This window comes from Hylobates moloch, unplaced genomic scaffold (genome assembly GCF_009828535.3).
Source record: "Hylobates moloch isolate HMO894 unplaced genomic scaffold, HMol_V3 SCAFFOLD_4, whole genome shotgun sequence".
In the NCBI taxonomy this organism is placed as follows: Eukaryota; Metazoa; Chordata; class Mammalia; order Primates; family Hylobatidae; genus Hylobates; species Hylobates moloch.
In genome coordinates, this window is record NW_026652279.1 from 128928314 (window position 1) to 128944868 (window position 16555).

The following is a 16555-nucleotide window of genomic DNA, read 5'->3' on the forward strand; positions in this document are numbered from 1 at the left end:
CTTAGTTTAAAAATAATTTCCTTTTTAAATTTTTTTCATTCATGATATATATTCATAACACGTATCCATAATATTTTATTAGTTGTTTTAAACTTAAATAGTATTATAACATAGACATTTGTCTGGGGATTTTGTTTTTCACTTGATATTATGTTGCTGAGATTCATTCATATTGCCACATGACATTACACATCTTCCAATTATCTCTGAAATTTCTCTCTTCCTTCCTTAAACCTACTTACGGTATGTTTATCACCAAATACTCCAGATAAATCTCTTGTACAATGTACAATACATATAACTAGTTATATGTACACTAATATATGCATTTCCAAGAACACCGGAAAGCTATACTCATTTTACAAATTCTTAAGTAAAAATAATACTAGCAACTTCTCTGTCTAGTGTGTTCTCTATCCTTTTGTTAATTGACCGTAAAATAGTAGTAAAGATGGAGTAATGGAATATGATAATTTGTGGTGATATTTAATATGAGAACATATTTTCTTATTGTTATGTAAATAAGTTTGAGACATAAAATGTTGTTTACATATTCAGTGAGAAACCTAATTCTAAGCCTTTGGCTTTTAACTGTTTCCTGTGACCTTTGTTGCATTGTGACAGTTGTAGCAGATATTTCACTCATCATACAATGTAATTGGCATTCTGCCACAATCACTAAACTCAGCAACAATTGTTAGCTCTAGGGAACTGCGAGGATGGAGTAAAGCTTTTTTAAACTCCATGTAATTAACAGAAATGTTTACACAGGAGAAGAAGTGGCATACTGTATCAAACTTTCCTTTTAAACATTAGTAGTTAGATTTTGAACTTGCTCTAAATTTTAATATCTTAACAGTTGTGAAAAGATTCTATGTTAAAAGTATCTTCTTGTTTTATAAACCCTGTCAGCACTTGATCATTTAGCAAGATCATATAAGTTATATCTATACACAGAATGACATTTAAGAAAACGTTATTATACCCTGCATAAGTGTATATGGAGATGTGAAGGGCCAGAATGATTGAATTAAGTGTAATTGGGTCAATATAGAAGTTTAAAGTCATGTATGGAAGAAATTGTTGGTGACAAAACTGACTTTTTCAAATCTGGGTTTGGATTACTGCCTAAGATAAAATGAGCAAAAACACATTGTAACTGTTCAATTAGGTAGAGGTTTCAGGGCACAAAGATTATACCTGATCTCTTCAACCTCATATATCATTTCTATCTTCCTCAATTCCTAGAAAAATAAAAGATACCTGACAGTTCTGATCGCTATCTGAGGAAGGTTGACTACTATTAGACTAAATAAAGAAACTCTGCTCAAAATTTAATAGATGCAACCTACTAAGTAAAAAAAGTGCTTCATTATTTAAAAATTCTTCAATTTTGTATAAATTAAAATCTATAGAAGTTTGAAAGTATTCACTAAGATTCCAAAGTATTTGAAATGCCTATGAACTTTCCAGTGTAACTAAATGTGTCTTCTTTGTTTAAAGAAACATTTCTTATAAAAAGCTTAAATCTGTTTGACTCTACATAGGTAAAGTATAAAAGAATATTTTGTTCATTAAATAGAACTACTTTATAAATGAGCATGTAATTAATAAGGAAACTTTATTTTTCTTTTTGCTTAAAATAAATGAATATAGTAAGCATTTCTGAATGTAGTTTCTAGTTGAGAATTCTGTTTTATATATTTATACATCTGTATCTATCTCTCTATTAATTAATTGATATAGATATAGATGTGCTATTGTACCAAAATATTTATATGTGGAGATAAAGTGAATCCTTATTCATCTACAAAGATTTCTTTCTCTAGTTAATATTCCTATCAAGTATAGACTAAAAACTTGATCAAAATTGATTGCCTGGTCATAGTTTCCCACATAAATAGCACACTTGTTTGTATTCAGCATATTTTAGAAGGCACTTCTTTGGTTTAGACTCTTAAAGGACATTGAATATAAAATTACATACCACTGAAAAAAGATTGCCAAAAATGTTGAGTTCTCTGTGCTCCCAGCGTAAAGAATACCATTATAGAGAGGATGTCATATTTTTATAGAGCAAATTACCAAGGCAGACACTAAACATTCAAATCATTATGTTTAAAATGCCTATATTTTATCAGAGAAGCAGTAAAGAAATATGAGAGGCCAGTTCTCTTATTTATTTATGTATTTCATCATACATTAATCAATTATCAATTGTCAGGAACTGTTCTGGCCTGTCCTCCTTCCAGGAACATTAACAAAAATTAATTTTTCTGAGTCTATTATCATTTTTAGTAATTTGGAAGCACCAACAATAATATAGTACAATGCAATATAATACAATATAATGTTGCATAATGCAACAGAATAGTTTAAAGGAAAGTTTACATTCCAGGGGAACAAAGAACTTGGATGAGCAGAGGGCATTAAAGAATGTAGGGTCAAGTAGAATCAGTTTTGTTGATAGCTGACAAAGGTGAGTGACCAAGAGTAACAGTAATCTCTAAGGTGATGTAGGAATTGCATTGTATGTTTGGAATAGACACTTAGATAGAGGACAGCTGTGTTATTGTTGCTTTCACTCCCTTATATCTGGTTCCAGCACCTTTGCTGTCTTCAGAGAAAGACTATTTATGAGTGGAAGCCTAGAACTTCACCAGGCATTGTCATTTTGTCAAGAACTAAGGCAAATTATTCTAGGCTCCTGGAACAGAATGTTAAATCATTAGGAATATTTATTTGACACACAGAATAAACTACAACTGTATAGCAAAAGTCTGGTACACCATATGAGACTATTTTGAGAATGTTTATCCAAGGAAAATAAGACGCATTTTTAGATGAGGCTTTATTTTTTCACATTGAATCACTTAAAAATATGCTTAATTCAATGTATTATATCAGCTGCGATTTGTGGGCTGGTTAATTTAAAGGGAGTGGTCCAGGTTAGGGAAGTTGAGATAGCAGAAATTTTTCTATGTAAGAGAAAACAAATTAAAATTATTGGGATGCAGGAATGCTACCTTGAAGTTAGAATGCTTAAGTTCCTTTTTGGCTCTGCGAAGTACAAACTTGATAATCTACTTAGCTATGATTGGAAATGATACTGAAATCATGTGAAATGGTGCTTGATAAACTTTAGTGTGATTAAAAATGTCCTGGAAAAGATTGTCAAATGTGTTAATCATTGGTCTGTATCACCACACCTTGCTTCACTAGGTCAAGGTGATTGTGATGCAGTGGGCAGCCATGTCAAAATTTGAAGATTAGTTTTTTATGCTATACTTATTTTTTTCTCTTTTGAGGAAGCAGATCCATTTTGAATTATTTAAATATCTACTAAGTCAGCTGCTGAAGGAATTGCTGCTGGGAAAAGTAGATTTATACTAAAAATATAGTAATGTTTCCATTAGCAAATAGTAATAAAGCAAAAAAATTATCTTGGACGATTTGTATTGTATGGGTTCTGTATACAAGAAACTCAAAATCTGTGGTTTGGGAGTATACCTTAGCTTTTTAGATTAAATTTTCAATCAATATTTAATAGAACATTCTCCATGTGGAATGCACATTACTAGGCATGATGGGAGATATAACGATGAGGCAAACTCATTATTCTTGAGGGGTTTTACAATTATGTTATTTTTATTAAGAACTTGGAAATATGTTCTAGGTTTGGGATTTTGAAGTGATACATTTATTCAGTAGCCTACAGCAGTAAACCATAAATTAGATGCTTGTATCCCCAAGGTAGAGCAGGAAACTATACATTGTGATACCAAAACAAAATCTCTCTCTTTCTCTCTCACACACACACACACACACATACATACACACACACACACACACACACACATTTAATAACATGAGGATATTAAGATTTACTAACATTTGAGTCATAGATTTACAATGGTACCCTCTCATGTCCTCTCGATAGAATATGATATATCACTTATGGAAGGCATATAAGGGAAACATTTTCACATTGTCGAGGCATTGACAATACTGCCCTCATTTATTCCTTGGCTTTCAAAATTTTAGACTTGTTGTGCTTCTGAGAATTTACAGATATAACATGTAATTAATCTAATTTATAAAATCGGCAAAAGATTTATAGAACTTTTCCAATAAAACCATCTTTGAAGATAAGCACGAAAAATAGCAAAGCCTGACAATCTTGATATTTTCATGACTGTATCATTGGCAAAATTATAGGATAAAAGTACTGAAAATTTATGCTGTGCTACTCAATAAATGTTTTTAAAATGTTTTATCTTCATAAGATTTAGATAGTATTTCAAAATATGAATAAGGTAATAACAAGATTTTTAAGGAAAAATTACATTTTATGAAGAGAGAGAACTTCGAATATAGTTGCTTAGACTTTCTTTTGCTATTTCACTTTGTTTTCTACAATGATATTTGTGTCACTTATAATGGCTCTCTGATATTCACATATTTAATAATTATCAACAAAAGATTTTCCATTTATTTAAAAATCTTCCAAAGAATGGTGTACTCTAAATATAAAAAAAAGCATTGTATTTTAGTTTATAAGAATAATTGAATGGCATTAGAGAGAATAAAAATTTACAAGCTGAACTTTAACCAAAGCCTTGGCATAATGGGTGGATTGGTTTGGAATGTGATCATCGCAATTCAGGAAGAACAGCTAATCATGTACTTTCATTTGGATATATTATCTTTGAAATATGTTTTTTAAGTATGGTAGTCATCAAATAGAATTATCCAAACAAACCTCTGAAGTGTAAAGTTTTATACCCAAACTTTAAAAAATAGTGAAGCATATTTAATCATATTTTCATTATTTATTAATAAAATCGACATACATTTGGAGATAAATTGGAATATATGTACAGAATGATATGTGGAGTGTAATAAATCACATCTTAAACCAAAGCTTTAAAATTCAATAAAATTTTTATGATGGGAAAACAAGCATCTTATATAATAGAAAACATTTAAAAGTTCTATTACTTTTATCTCATCCACCTTAGTTTCTATTTTTGATTACTTTAATAATGTAAAAATACTTTACCACAGCATTCAAAGCATAGGGTAAAAAAATTTGAAAAATAAGCAAATAAGTAGCCATATTTTACTGTTGTAGCTTAAGAAATTTTATGGATTAAAAAGTTTGAAGTCCGTTGATTTTTGGTATGAACTTCTTATCTTGTGATGATGATTCAATAATCAAAAGTTATTTTCTAGGTTTTCAACTAACAGACATGACTATATAAAAACACACAAATTATCAGTATACAGGATTTGGTTTGCTTTTGTGATCATAAACCCTGAAGGTACACACAATATAAAATAAATCTTCAAAAGTGAAATAGACATGCTTCTGAACTAAATTAGCATGTTTCAGTACAGGCATTAAGAACATAATTGAGAAACTGTTTTCATGCATTGGTACCTATTTTGAATATTGGTAGACAATGATTAAAAGGCACTGGAGCATTCGGCGTGAAATATCACTGTTAAAGTGATTCTAATATTTGGCTATTTCCTACAGCATACTGAAACACAAAGAGGCTTTGGCTAAATTTCTTTATCTTAATGCCACAATAAACTAATTAATATGAATACAAATAGACACAGCAATATGCAGAGTATCTGTGAATGTGTAATCTGTGTTTTACATGTAAGATACTTTGACAGATTTTCTTTTCTACATACCTGTATTCCTATATGAAATCTACTGATTTCTTTATGTCAGCTCAAACCTTCAAGATAAGCTAAAGGACAAACAATATATTCTGTTGACTGCATTTATTTCATGAACATCAGTTTGTGTTTTTATTTGAAGCCTCTTAAATTACTCATTGATGACATTTTTCTTTTTGTGGAAAAGTAGCAGAAATTTTTACATCATTTGCAACAAACTTTTTCTCCAAAGTAAAGGCTGAATAGCTGCTTAGGAAATGTGGGTATCATACAGGGACATTCCCCTGTTATTGGTCAAGTGGGGTGAAATAAAGAATGAAGGAGGGAAAGTTTTTCCAGGTAGCTCAGAAAAATCCCAAGAACAGAAACTTGCTGCAAGTGTGGTTGTCAAGTTATAAATATGGTAGAGGCCTATTTCAACTCTACCTAGGTGTGTAGTTATAATATCTGTACAATTTATTTCTTTCACTTTAACACTTTTCCAAATCCATGAGAAAGTGACTCTTAATTAGTACAGAAAGGATATAGGATGAGGTGAAAAAAGTATCTGCTCTGAAGACGTATACCCTTGAGTTTGAATGCCATTTATTAGCTACAGGGCCTTAAATAACACATTAAACCTCAATAAGTTCCTATTTTATTATCACATCTACTTTTTAGGTTGTATTGTTATGATAATTATGTGAAGTCTCTGCACCCCTCCATGTTAATAAGGATCCTTGATGAATACTTGTCTTCTCCCAAAGAGGAAGGCTTATTTAGATGCCTATAAAAACTCAGATTTTAAAAGAATGCACATTTAAATACTATTAGGACATATATTCAAATATAGATATGGGGAACAAATATTCTAATTTTCTTTTCTTTTCTTTTTTTTTTTTTTTGAGATGGAGTCTCGCTCTGTCGCCCAGGCTGGAGTGCAGTGGCTCAATCTCGGCTCACTGCAAGCTCCACCTCCCAGGTTCAGGACATTCTCCTGCCTCAGCCTCCCGAGTAGCTGGGACTACAGGTGCCCGCCACCATGCCCGGCTAATTTTTTGTATTTTTAGTAGAGACGGGGTTTCACTGTGTTAGCCAGGATGGTCTCCATCTCCTGACCTCGTGATCCACCCTCCTCTGTCTCCCAAAGTGCTGGGATTACAGGCGTGAGCCACCGCACCCAGCCACAAATATTCAAATTTTCTGTGTGACCAAGAAAGAAATGCAAATGATGAGAACATACTGTTTACTTACTCTCATTCATTGTTCCTGTGAATGTAGAATCATACAGCCACTGTTGAAGATAGTTTGTGAGTTTCTTAAAAAAGTAGACATAATCTTACCATAATGATCCAGTATTTATGCTCTTAGATTTTACCCAACTGAATTGCAAGTTTATGTCCACAAAAAAACTTGCAAACACATGTTTATAGTAGTTTTATTTATAATATCCCCAAATTGGAAGCAACCAAGATATTCTTCAATAGGTGAATGAATAAACAAAGTGTAGTACGTTCACAGAAGTGTACTATTCAGTAATAAAAAAAATGAGCTATCAGTCCATGAAAATACATGAAGGGAACTTAACTATATGTTACTAAGTGGAAGAAGCTCATCTGAAAAGTCTAAGTACTGTAACGTTTTAACAATATGCCATTTTGGAAAAGGCAAAACTCTACAGACAGTAAATTTTTCACTGATTGCCAGGTGGAAGGGAGCGGGAAAGAGAATTGAATAGGTGAATTAATAAAATGTATAATGCCATTTTGGGATGTTATACTGCTGACAGTATTTAGGCTTCACCTCACCTTCTTCCCCTTCTGCCCCACATCTGGGTACACTGATAAGAAAATGCAGATGTTTTCTCTTTGACATCAGTGAGAATTTCAAACAATGAAATCTTTGCTTTTGGGAAATACTCATTCCTGCCCCATCGTCTAACCACCATAAAAACCTCAATGCATTTTCCTTACCCTTCTCTCTCAAGCCATTTTTTGGCCTGCTTGGGAGCCTACCTTCTCTCCCTAGAAAGCCTCATCATGTGAGTAGTGAACCTTTTTATAATCTATTGTTACGTGTACGGCATCATCAGTCTCAACATCCAAACCAAATTTTGGGTAGCAGTGAATTCTATATTTGAGAAATGTTCACAATAATTGTTGCTACAAGCAAGATGTATACACAATGACCACCACTATTTACAAAAGGTCTTTATTTGTTTGTCTTGTTAAATGGTCTGCTGCCTGATGGCAAACATGCTTTCTGAGCTACTGCTTGATAGCTATCTTGTCTTTTGGGCTGTGCTGCTTTATACTGCATTTTCTAAGTTTTGTCTAGATTCTGGTTTAACTGAAATAAGTTGAAAGTTCAAAACTTGGCATTTAGCAACAGTCATATAGAGTTTTGGTCCTCTTTAAAGGGGTCTAGCATTGTGTGTCTTGCCCAAGACCTATCTGTGTGTCTTAGATGGAACCAGGTCTACTGGTTCATGGATAAACCACGACTGAGGCTGGGTTCAAGAAAATAACTCTTACCTTGTGACTGCTGGTGAGTAAGTCGTCCATTGTCATAGGGTTGTCCTAAGCCCTGATAATACTTAGTTGAGTTTCTCTGGAAGAAAAAACAAAAAAGCTGTAAATATGAGGAAGGTGGAGAAGAATCCCCAAAGTCTATTTAGTAAATGCCAAAAATAAAAAGAAAAAAGTAAAGAAAACTGAATATGAAAATTAGGTTAAAAAACTACCTAAGCAGAAATCCATAATTTTACCCAATAGATTATCCAAAATTTGCCAAAATAATTTATGTAGCGAAAAGAAAATGGGGCACAACAGAGTATTGGTAAAATAGACACTATGTTATATAGCAGACCTCTAGATCTTGCCATTTTATTTAACTGAAACTTTATACTGTACTCACTGAACAACTCCTCATTTCCCCCTCCCTCAACCCCTTACTTTGTGTTTCTGTGGGTTTGACTATTTTAGACACTTCAAATAAGTGGAGTCATGCAGTATTCATCCTTCTGTGACTGGCTTATTTCACTGTATAATGTCTCCTAGCTTCAGGATAAATCTCATGTTGTGTTCTTACAAAAAAAAAAAAAGTGTGGCACAAGGAAACTTTTGGAGGCTATGAATATTTTTATTACCTTGATTGTGGTTATGATTTCATGGGTTTGTTTATATGTTCAAATTCATCAAATTGTATACATTAAATGTATGTGGGTTTTTATATGTCAGTATCTCAATAAAACTTTAAAAAAGGATGAAAGAGTGCTCATTGGTTTTTTTCTCCTCTACAATCCAGGTTCTGAATTAATTTTAAATCTGTTAACGTTTACCAAATCGCAAACTTTCATTGCCTTATTTAAAACTGAAGCTCCAGTCACTTATGTCTGGGGATCTCACAAAATGTAACCAAGGTAACTTCTATAGTATTAAGAGATTCAGTGAACAAAAATAGAGGATAAAATGGTCTGCCTCAATTGAACCACGCAAACAATTTCCTTGTTTAAATTTTCGCATGGTCATAGCACCCATTACCTTAAAAAAATGGGCAGGAACCTTCTGATCCAATGAATAATACGTAAAAACAAAATTAAATCTTTGATGTTTATAAATTGGATTCTTTTTTTAAAAAAGGGACCAATAGACATTATTTTCTTCTGCCTCCACACTTAAAATAGGAGTTTTTATGAGTTAATGCAGTCATATATAATTTAAAACAGGGTCTTCAAAGACTGAAATCCATATACAAGACCTATTTAATAGAAGCAGTGATAATCTCCACTGCTTTAGCCTGTTCTTAAACTGGGAAAGAATGAAGGGTGCTTTACTCTGGTTTATCACACTTTAATGCTATGATTTCAACCATTCAGGCCTATACACACAGTTTTTTTAAATGAATGTCTTCATGCAATCATCCCCTGACTAATATTTTGAGATTATAGAGTTGGCTAACATGCTATGAGCAGTGCCTATTTTAACAACCTCTTAGCTGCAGTTTTGCTTTTACGTTCAAAGAGCGCAATACACCTTTTTTAGACACCCTAACTGCCATACCATCACACACGAACTTTTCAGGCAAAATCTTATTCCAACTCAATTTTTTACAGAGGTATAGATGTGACATCACACTGATAGTATCCTCCTCAAAAAAGACACATTTGACACTTATTCAAGACACGCAAATACTTACAAAGGACCTTACTAAAAGTGAGTTGTCCATTGCTTTATACCTATTACAAGGCATAATCAACTTGGTTAAATTCCTGAAAAATTATTTGGTAAAATGAGGTCTGTTGCATCCCCCACACTGTTAAGAAACAGCTATTGACCCTCTCAGAACCCACAACAATAACAAAAAGCCCAACATGTTTTAGGTTTTTTTTTTAATTTTATTTTTGCATTCTAGAAGCAATGTATTTTTTATTTAAAAAATTTAGTCAAGTTCATTTATACTATTACTTGCAAATTGACCCTTGAATGGAGGATCCTATAACAAAAAGAAATTGACTCTGTCCAAATTGCACTTCAACAGGTATTACCATTGGTATCCTTCACAGATTACTTCACTGTGGAGGCTTTAGTAACATTATCTTATGCCTCCTGAAGTCTCTGGATCAATCATTCATGTACCCATAGTCCCTGGTATTATGATGCAAGAAGCTGTTCTTGGCACCATGCTTTATGCCATTACAGAAAAATCGGCTGGCCACTTTGCAAGCTGTCTTGGAAACTGAGACTCTCGAAGGCCCTGAGACCTTGATCTTTTATACAAGTTGCTGACTATGCCTTTGATTATGGAGAAAGTACCCTGCAAGCTTTGCCTGGCTACCAAGGCTCCTTGTTATAGGATGTAGCAAAACTCAGGCCTTCTGACATATTTGCTCTGCAGGAAGAGATAGTCCTCCTGTTCTTAGTTCCTTGCCAGATGCCACATGGCTGGAGGAGGGTATCCCTCTCAGAATCCTTGGCTACCTGTGGAGCCCCTTAGGATCAACTGAGTTAACAGTCACAGGTACTCACACACTTCAGGGTTGTTATCAGCACCATCCCACATGATAGAGCTCTCTGGGGAGCTGCTATTTGAAACCCTTAACCAGGAGGAATATTAATATGCTTGATAAATCTAACTTGGCTATTGATCATTACTTAACCATTTGTCTTACTTCATGTTTCTTTGCTGTCCATTTCTTGGCATTTCATCTGTTGATGACCTTACTAAATCTCTGTTCCACTGAGATAAACTGTCTTGGCTGGTGACAAATGGTGAAGTCCCCACACCAAAACCACAGATTGACGTTGCTCTTTAAAGAAAGTTCTCTACAGCTGTATCACATATATTGAATAATTTTGAAAACTACTTTTCAAAGCTTATGCTCCTAATTCTGATGGTGTTACCAAATTGCCTACCAGTGGGAAAAAGTTCACACTGTTGTCACTTATTCTGGAATTAACATCAGCATAGCTGGGGCATAGTTTTACCTTCTATCCATAGGAATACTGCAGCAATCTTTGAGCCTCAAAGCAGAAAGGCTTTATTCCTCAGAGAAAATTCATGTTGCCCTCATCCTAAGCACAAAAAGCTTTCCACTGTTTCTCATTCAGGGAGATTGGCAGTGGAAAAATCTATTTCATAAAAGAAACTTTCACTTCAACACCTCAAATTAGCCTATATGCCCCCAATTCCAATAAATCCTCAATATTGATTTATTCATTCACAGTGACTTTGTATTTTCTTCACTAATAAAATATGGGCATTCTGTGCTAATTAAATCAACAATTTCTTACAAGAACTCTGATAGGTAAAATAGAAATGGCCATATTTGGAGGTTTGGGGCCCCAATACATTGTATTTCAGGCACTGCTGGAACTATATGTGAGGGAATGCTCTGTTGAGTGCATGCGTCATTCAAGGGTTCTATACCACCATAACTACGAAGAGAAGATCTAAAACAGAATTTATCGGAGAAAATTTGAAAACACAAAAGTAGTAGAGCATATAATATCCCTCCAACTCTTTATGTCCTAAAACTTAAGAGGAGCACTGATGGTCTGTATACAGCATGACCTATTTTCCAATAAAGAGTTCCAGTCAAAGTGATGCTCTACATATTTAATGAACAGAAGGCAGGATATATTTTCAGTGTATGTAGCTATGGAAGCACCTTGGTTAGTGGTGCAACTTTCTTAAAAATGGGAGTGTCTTGGCAACATAGTTACTGGCACTAACTTCTTTTTTTGTTGAGCAAATTCAGACCTGCTCAGCTACTAAAAGAAAAAGGATATGGATCTCCAACTATAGCATTACTCAGTTCACCCTATAGCTTTTGAGAACTCTGTGTGTATAAATATCTGATTTAATTGATCATCAGGTTGTAAAATGTTTTTTGTGTCCTAATAGAGAAGGCTGTGCAGACTTTCTGAGAGTTAAACATCAATAAGATCCTAAAAATGCTAGAGTTAACATTATTAATCAATGTTGAAACAGTTGTGGGAGGCTATTTTTGGTAGCTCATCCATACCTATGAAATAGGGAAAGTGAGACTTATTTGCTCCCTCAATCCCACCCTCCCTCATGGTCTGTCATGTTTATGTTTAACCTATTGAAGTCTCTAGTGGAGGATATCCCTCTCAAGGATAAGCCAGGCCTTGCTTTTCCATTAATTTTTTTTCTAGAGTGTAGAGCCTCACAGGGACCTGGGAGTCTCAAATTCATCATCATAAACAACTTCTGGGTGCAGAAGAAGGGCCTCTAGCACCATCAGAAGAAAAGTCAGTGTCCAAACTCATATTTTTCCAGGACTTCCTGATCCGAGCAATGTGAGCTACCCAATATTCCATAAGGTTATATGAATGACAATCCATCTGCTCAGGTCAATGCAGTGAAGGTCAGGTGGGGGTGGTGGAAAGAAAGAGAGAGAAAGAGAGACAGAGAGACTTTCAGTTACCTGAAAGTTCATCCAAGGCAAGAAGGCAGGGTCATATCCAATACAAAAATAAATACTGTTAAAATTGGGATTCCAATGAAGGTCATTGCTAGAGAAGCTTGTATGGTTGTCAAAAAGTGCAGTCTGTGGGATAACATGGCTCCAACACATGTAAAAATAATTTTCCACTGGGCATTAGAGTCCCTTAATATAGTTGGTTTTATTATTAATCCAGTGGGCTGTAGAGATAATGATCACAAATATTTGATTTGGCTTTGTCAATCCAAATGTTTTTCTTTAAGTGTGCTCAAGTTATAAGAGAATGTACAGCCCAGTGCAGGGACTCAGGCCTGTAATCCTAGCACTTTGGGAGCCAAGGCGGGCGGATCACTTGAGGTCAGGAGTTCAAAAGTAGTCTAGCCAATATGGTGAAATCCCGTCCCTACAAAAAAAAAAATTAGGCAGGTGTGGTGGTCACCTGTAATCCCAGCTACTTGGGAGGCTGAGGCAGGTGAATCACTTGAACCCAGGAGGCAGAGGTTGCAGCCAGCCAAGGAACATAAAGATTCAACATATGAATAGGCTGTTTATCTGTTTTCATAGGGAGAAACCTCATGTGGGTGTGTCTTGGTAATTCAATGCCTGTAGATCCATCGGCCTTTTTATGCAGTTAAGCTACCTGTCAATCTGTCTTGGGTCATGTGTTCCAAAGATAAGAAGAACAGGTGATATTCAGCCGACTAAATAATTCAATGTTTGCTCTCAGCAATTATTATGATGGATGGCCGCAGCACGCCTTTGTTTTGTCCACCTCAGAGGTGGTGGTGGCAAGACTGTCTCTGCTCTGAGGGGTGTTTAGCTACATGTTTACAAAAGTGGCTAAGGCCTTAGGGATTAGATTTATCTCATAGTTAAAGGCAGCTTTTTCTTTACAAAGTAGAAACTTTAGGGATTTGTCCTAGACTATGCGATTTTAAACAAGAGAAGACTAATTTCAGGATAAGATAGTTAGGTTGAAAAAATTATGATTCTTTTTTAAAGGAGGCACCAGGTCTCCATTAAAATCATCTAACATCCCAGTTAGTAACTACTTAGCAAAGTTAGGAAGCCCTGGATTCCACAGACCCAAAGGCTGGACAAACACCAGTTGGGTCTTGGTGGCAAAAGTTCTAGTCAACTCTGGGGTTGGCAACTAATAATACCTGCAATTCCACAGAGACTAAAAAAAGTTAATATACTGCAAAAAAAGAGCTTAATTTACGTTGTCTGGACTGTATTTAAAGTTTCTTGGTCTCAAGATTTCATTCAGTTTGGACATGTATCTGTTTATTTGATATAAAGTTTGTAGTACATTCCCAGATGTACAATATGCTATCTTCAGTTTTCAAAGAGGCTAATTGGTCTTGGGCCAGTTTATCCATAGTTGGTTCTGAAGTATCAGCAGTTTATCTTCAATAGAATATCCCTACTTCTACCAGTAGTTTATGTGGTACTAGGGTTTGCACAACCCACTGATGACAATTGTTGGCATGCTAAACCAAATACAGGGAATCTTCTTTTTTTCAGGAGGGTTATAAAAAATAAAGCATTGGAAATACCCCTCCCCCAACATAAATGCTAATTGCAGCAGTGATAGCATACTCACAAGTCACAAGGGTCAATACTGTCTAATCCTCTACAGTCTACAGAATGTGCCAACAACCGCTGGCCTTCAAGGGCCAGCCAGTTATTACACTTGGATAATATATTGAATAGCGTCCTGGCTTTAATACATATTTTATGTGAAGATCAAGGTCTTTGTCTTCTTCTGTCTATGGTACTGTTTCAATTGTGCAGTTTTGGGAGGTTTTATGGATACCAAACATTCTTGGCTGAGGATAAGATTGACTTTTGTGGAAGCCAAAGATGTGGGTAACAATGCATGTATTCAGTCAGCATATCCAGATGGATGGCCTGGAAGGTTCTCTCTCCTTTTTCTGTGGCTTAACAGAGAGCTGGCTCAGCAGGTCTAAGTTAGTTCAAAAAACTAATAGGTTAGTTTAAAATACTGGGCTCCTGAGTCTTCCCAGTTTTAACAACACCAATTCTCTGACTAGGCAATTTCCATTCTTACATGGTTACATGGATAGTCTCTGCTCCCAACACTAAAAATATATACTGCATTATGTGTATGGAATGCCTAGGTACTGAAACTTGGCCATAACTTTTTATAGACCATCTGTGCTCAGCCTAAACACAGGATAATGAGAATTTGGAAGACTAGGTGTGCTTTGCTTGGACTTTTTTTCCTATAAAGTCCTATGTTTTTATATCTGCACCACTTGGTACTAGAGGAATGTGCACATGAATGTTTTACATGAAAGTATGGCAAGGTCTGATAACCTGAGGCAACATTTAAGTCAGGTGTATACCGGAAAATTTTCTCAGTATGGGAATAACTGCTTGCCACTGTTTTTGTTTGGTTGGTTGTTTGTTTTTCCAGAAGTGAACTCCACGGTTCTCTTATTTAGTCTTTTTCTCTAGTATTTCACACATGGATCAACTGTTTTAAAAGACGAGTCCACATGTTAAGGCCTTTTTAAAATTATTATTATTATTATTTATTATTATTATACTTTAAGTTTTAGGGTACATGTGCACAATGTGCAGGTTTGTTACATATGTATCCATGTGCCATGTTGGTGTGCTGCACCCATTAACTCATCATTTAGCATTAGGTATATCTCCTAATGCTGTCCCTCCCCCCTCCCCCCACCTCACAACAGTCCCGAGAGTGTGATGTTCCCCTTCCTGTGTCCACGTGTTCTCATTGTTCAATTCCCACCTATGAGTGAGAACATGAGGTGTTTGGTTTTTTGTCCTTGCGATAGTTTACTGAGAATGATGGTTTCCAGTTTCATCCATGTCCCTACAAAGGACACGAACTCATCATTTTTTATGGCTGCATAGTATTCCATGGTGTATATGTGACACATTTTCTTAATCCAGTCTATCATTGTTGGACATTTGGGTTGGTTCCAAGTCTTTGCTATTGTGAATAGTGCCGCAATAAACATACGTGTGCATGTGTCTTTATAGCAGCATGATTTATAGTCCTTTGGGTATATACCCAGTAATGGGACGGCTGGGTCAAATGGTATTTCTAGTTCTAGATCCCTGAGGAATCGCCACACTGACTTCCACAATGGTTGAAGTAGTTTACAGTCCCACCAACAGTGTAAAAGTGTTCCTATTTCTCCACATCCTCTCCAGACCTGTTGTTTCCTGATTTTTTAATGATGGCCATTCTAACTGGTGTGAGATGGTATCTCATTGTGGTTTTGATTTGCATTTCTCTGATGGCCAGTGATGATGAGCATTTCTTCATGTGTATTTTGGCTGCATAAATGTCTTCTTTTGAGAAGTATCTGTTCATGTCCTTTGCCCACTTTTTGATGAAGTTGTTTTTTTCTTGTAAATTTGTTTGAGTTCATTGTAGATTCTGGATATTAGCCCTTTGTCAGATGAGTAGCTTGCGAAAATTTTCTCCCATTTTGTAGGTTGCCTATTCACTCTGATGGTAGTTTCTTTTGCTGTGCAGAAGCTCTTTAGTTTAAGTAGATCCCTTTTGTCAATTTTGGCTTTTGTTGCCATTGCTTTTGATGTTTTAGACATGAAGTCCTTGCCCATGCCTATGTCCTGAATGGTATTGCCTAGGTTTTCTTCTAGAGTTTTTATGGTTTTAGGTCTAACAGGTAAGTCTTTAATCCATCTTGAATTAATTTTTGTATAAGGTGTAAGGCAGGGATCCAGTTTCAGCTTTCTGCATATGGGTAGCCAGTTTTCCCAGCACCATTTATTAAATAGGGAATCCTTTTCCCATTGCTTGTTTTTGTCAGGTTTGTCAAAGATCAGATAGTTGTAGATATGTGGCATTATTTCTGAGGGCTCTGTTCTGTTCCATTGATCTAT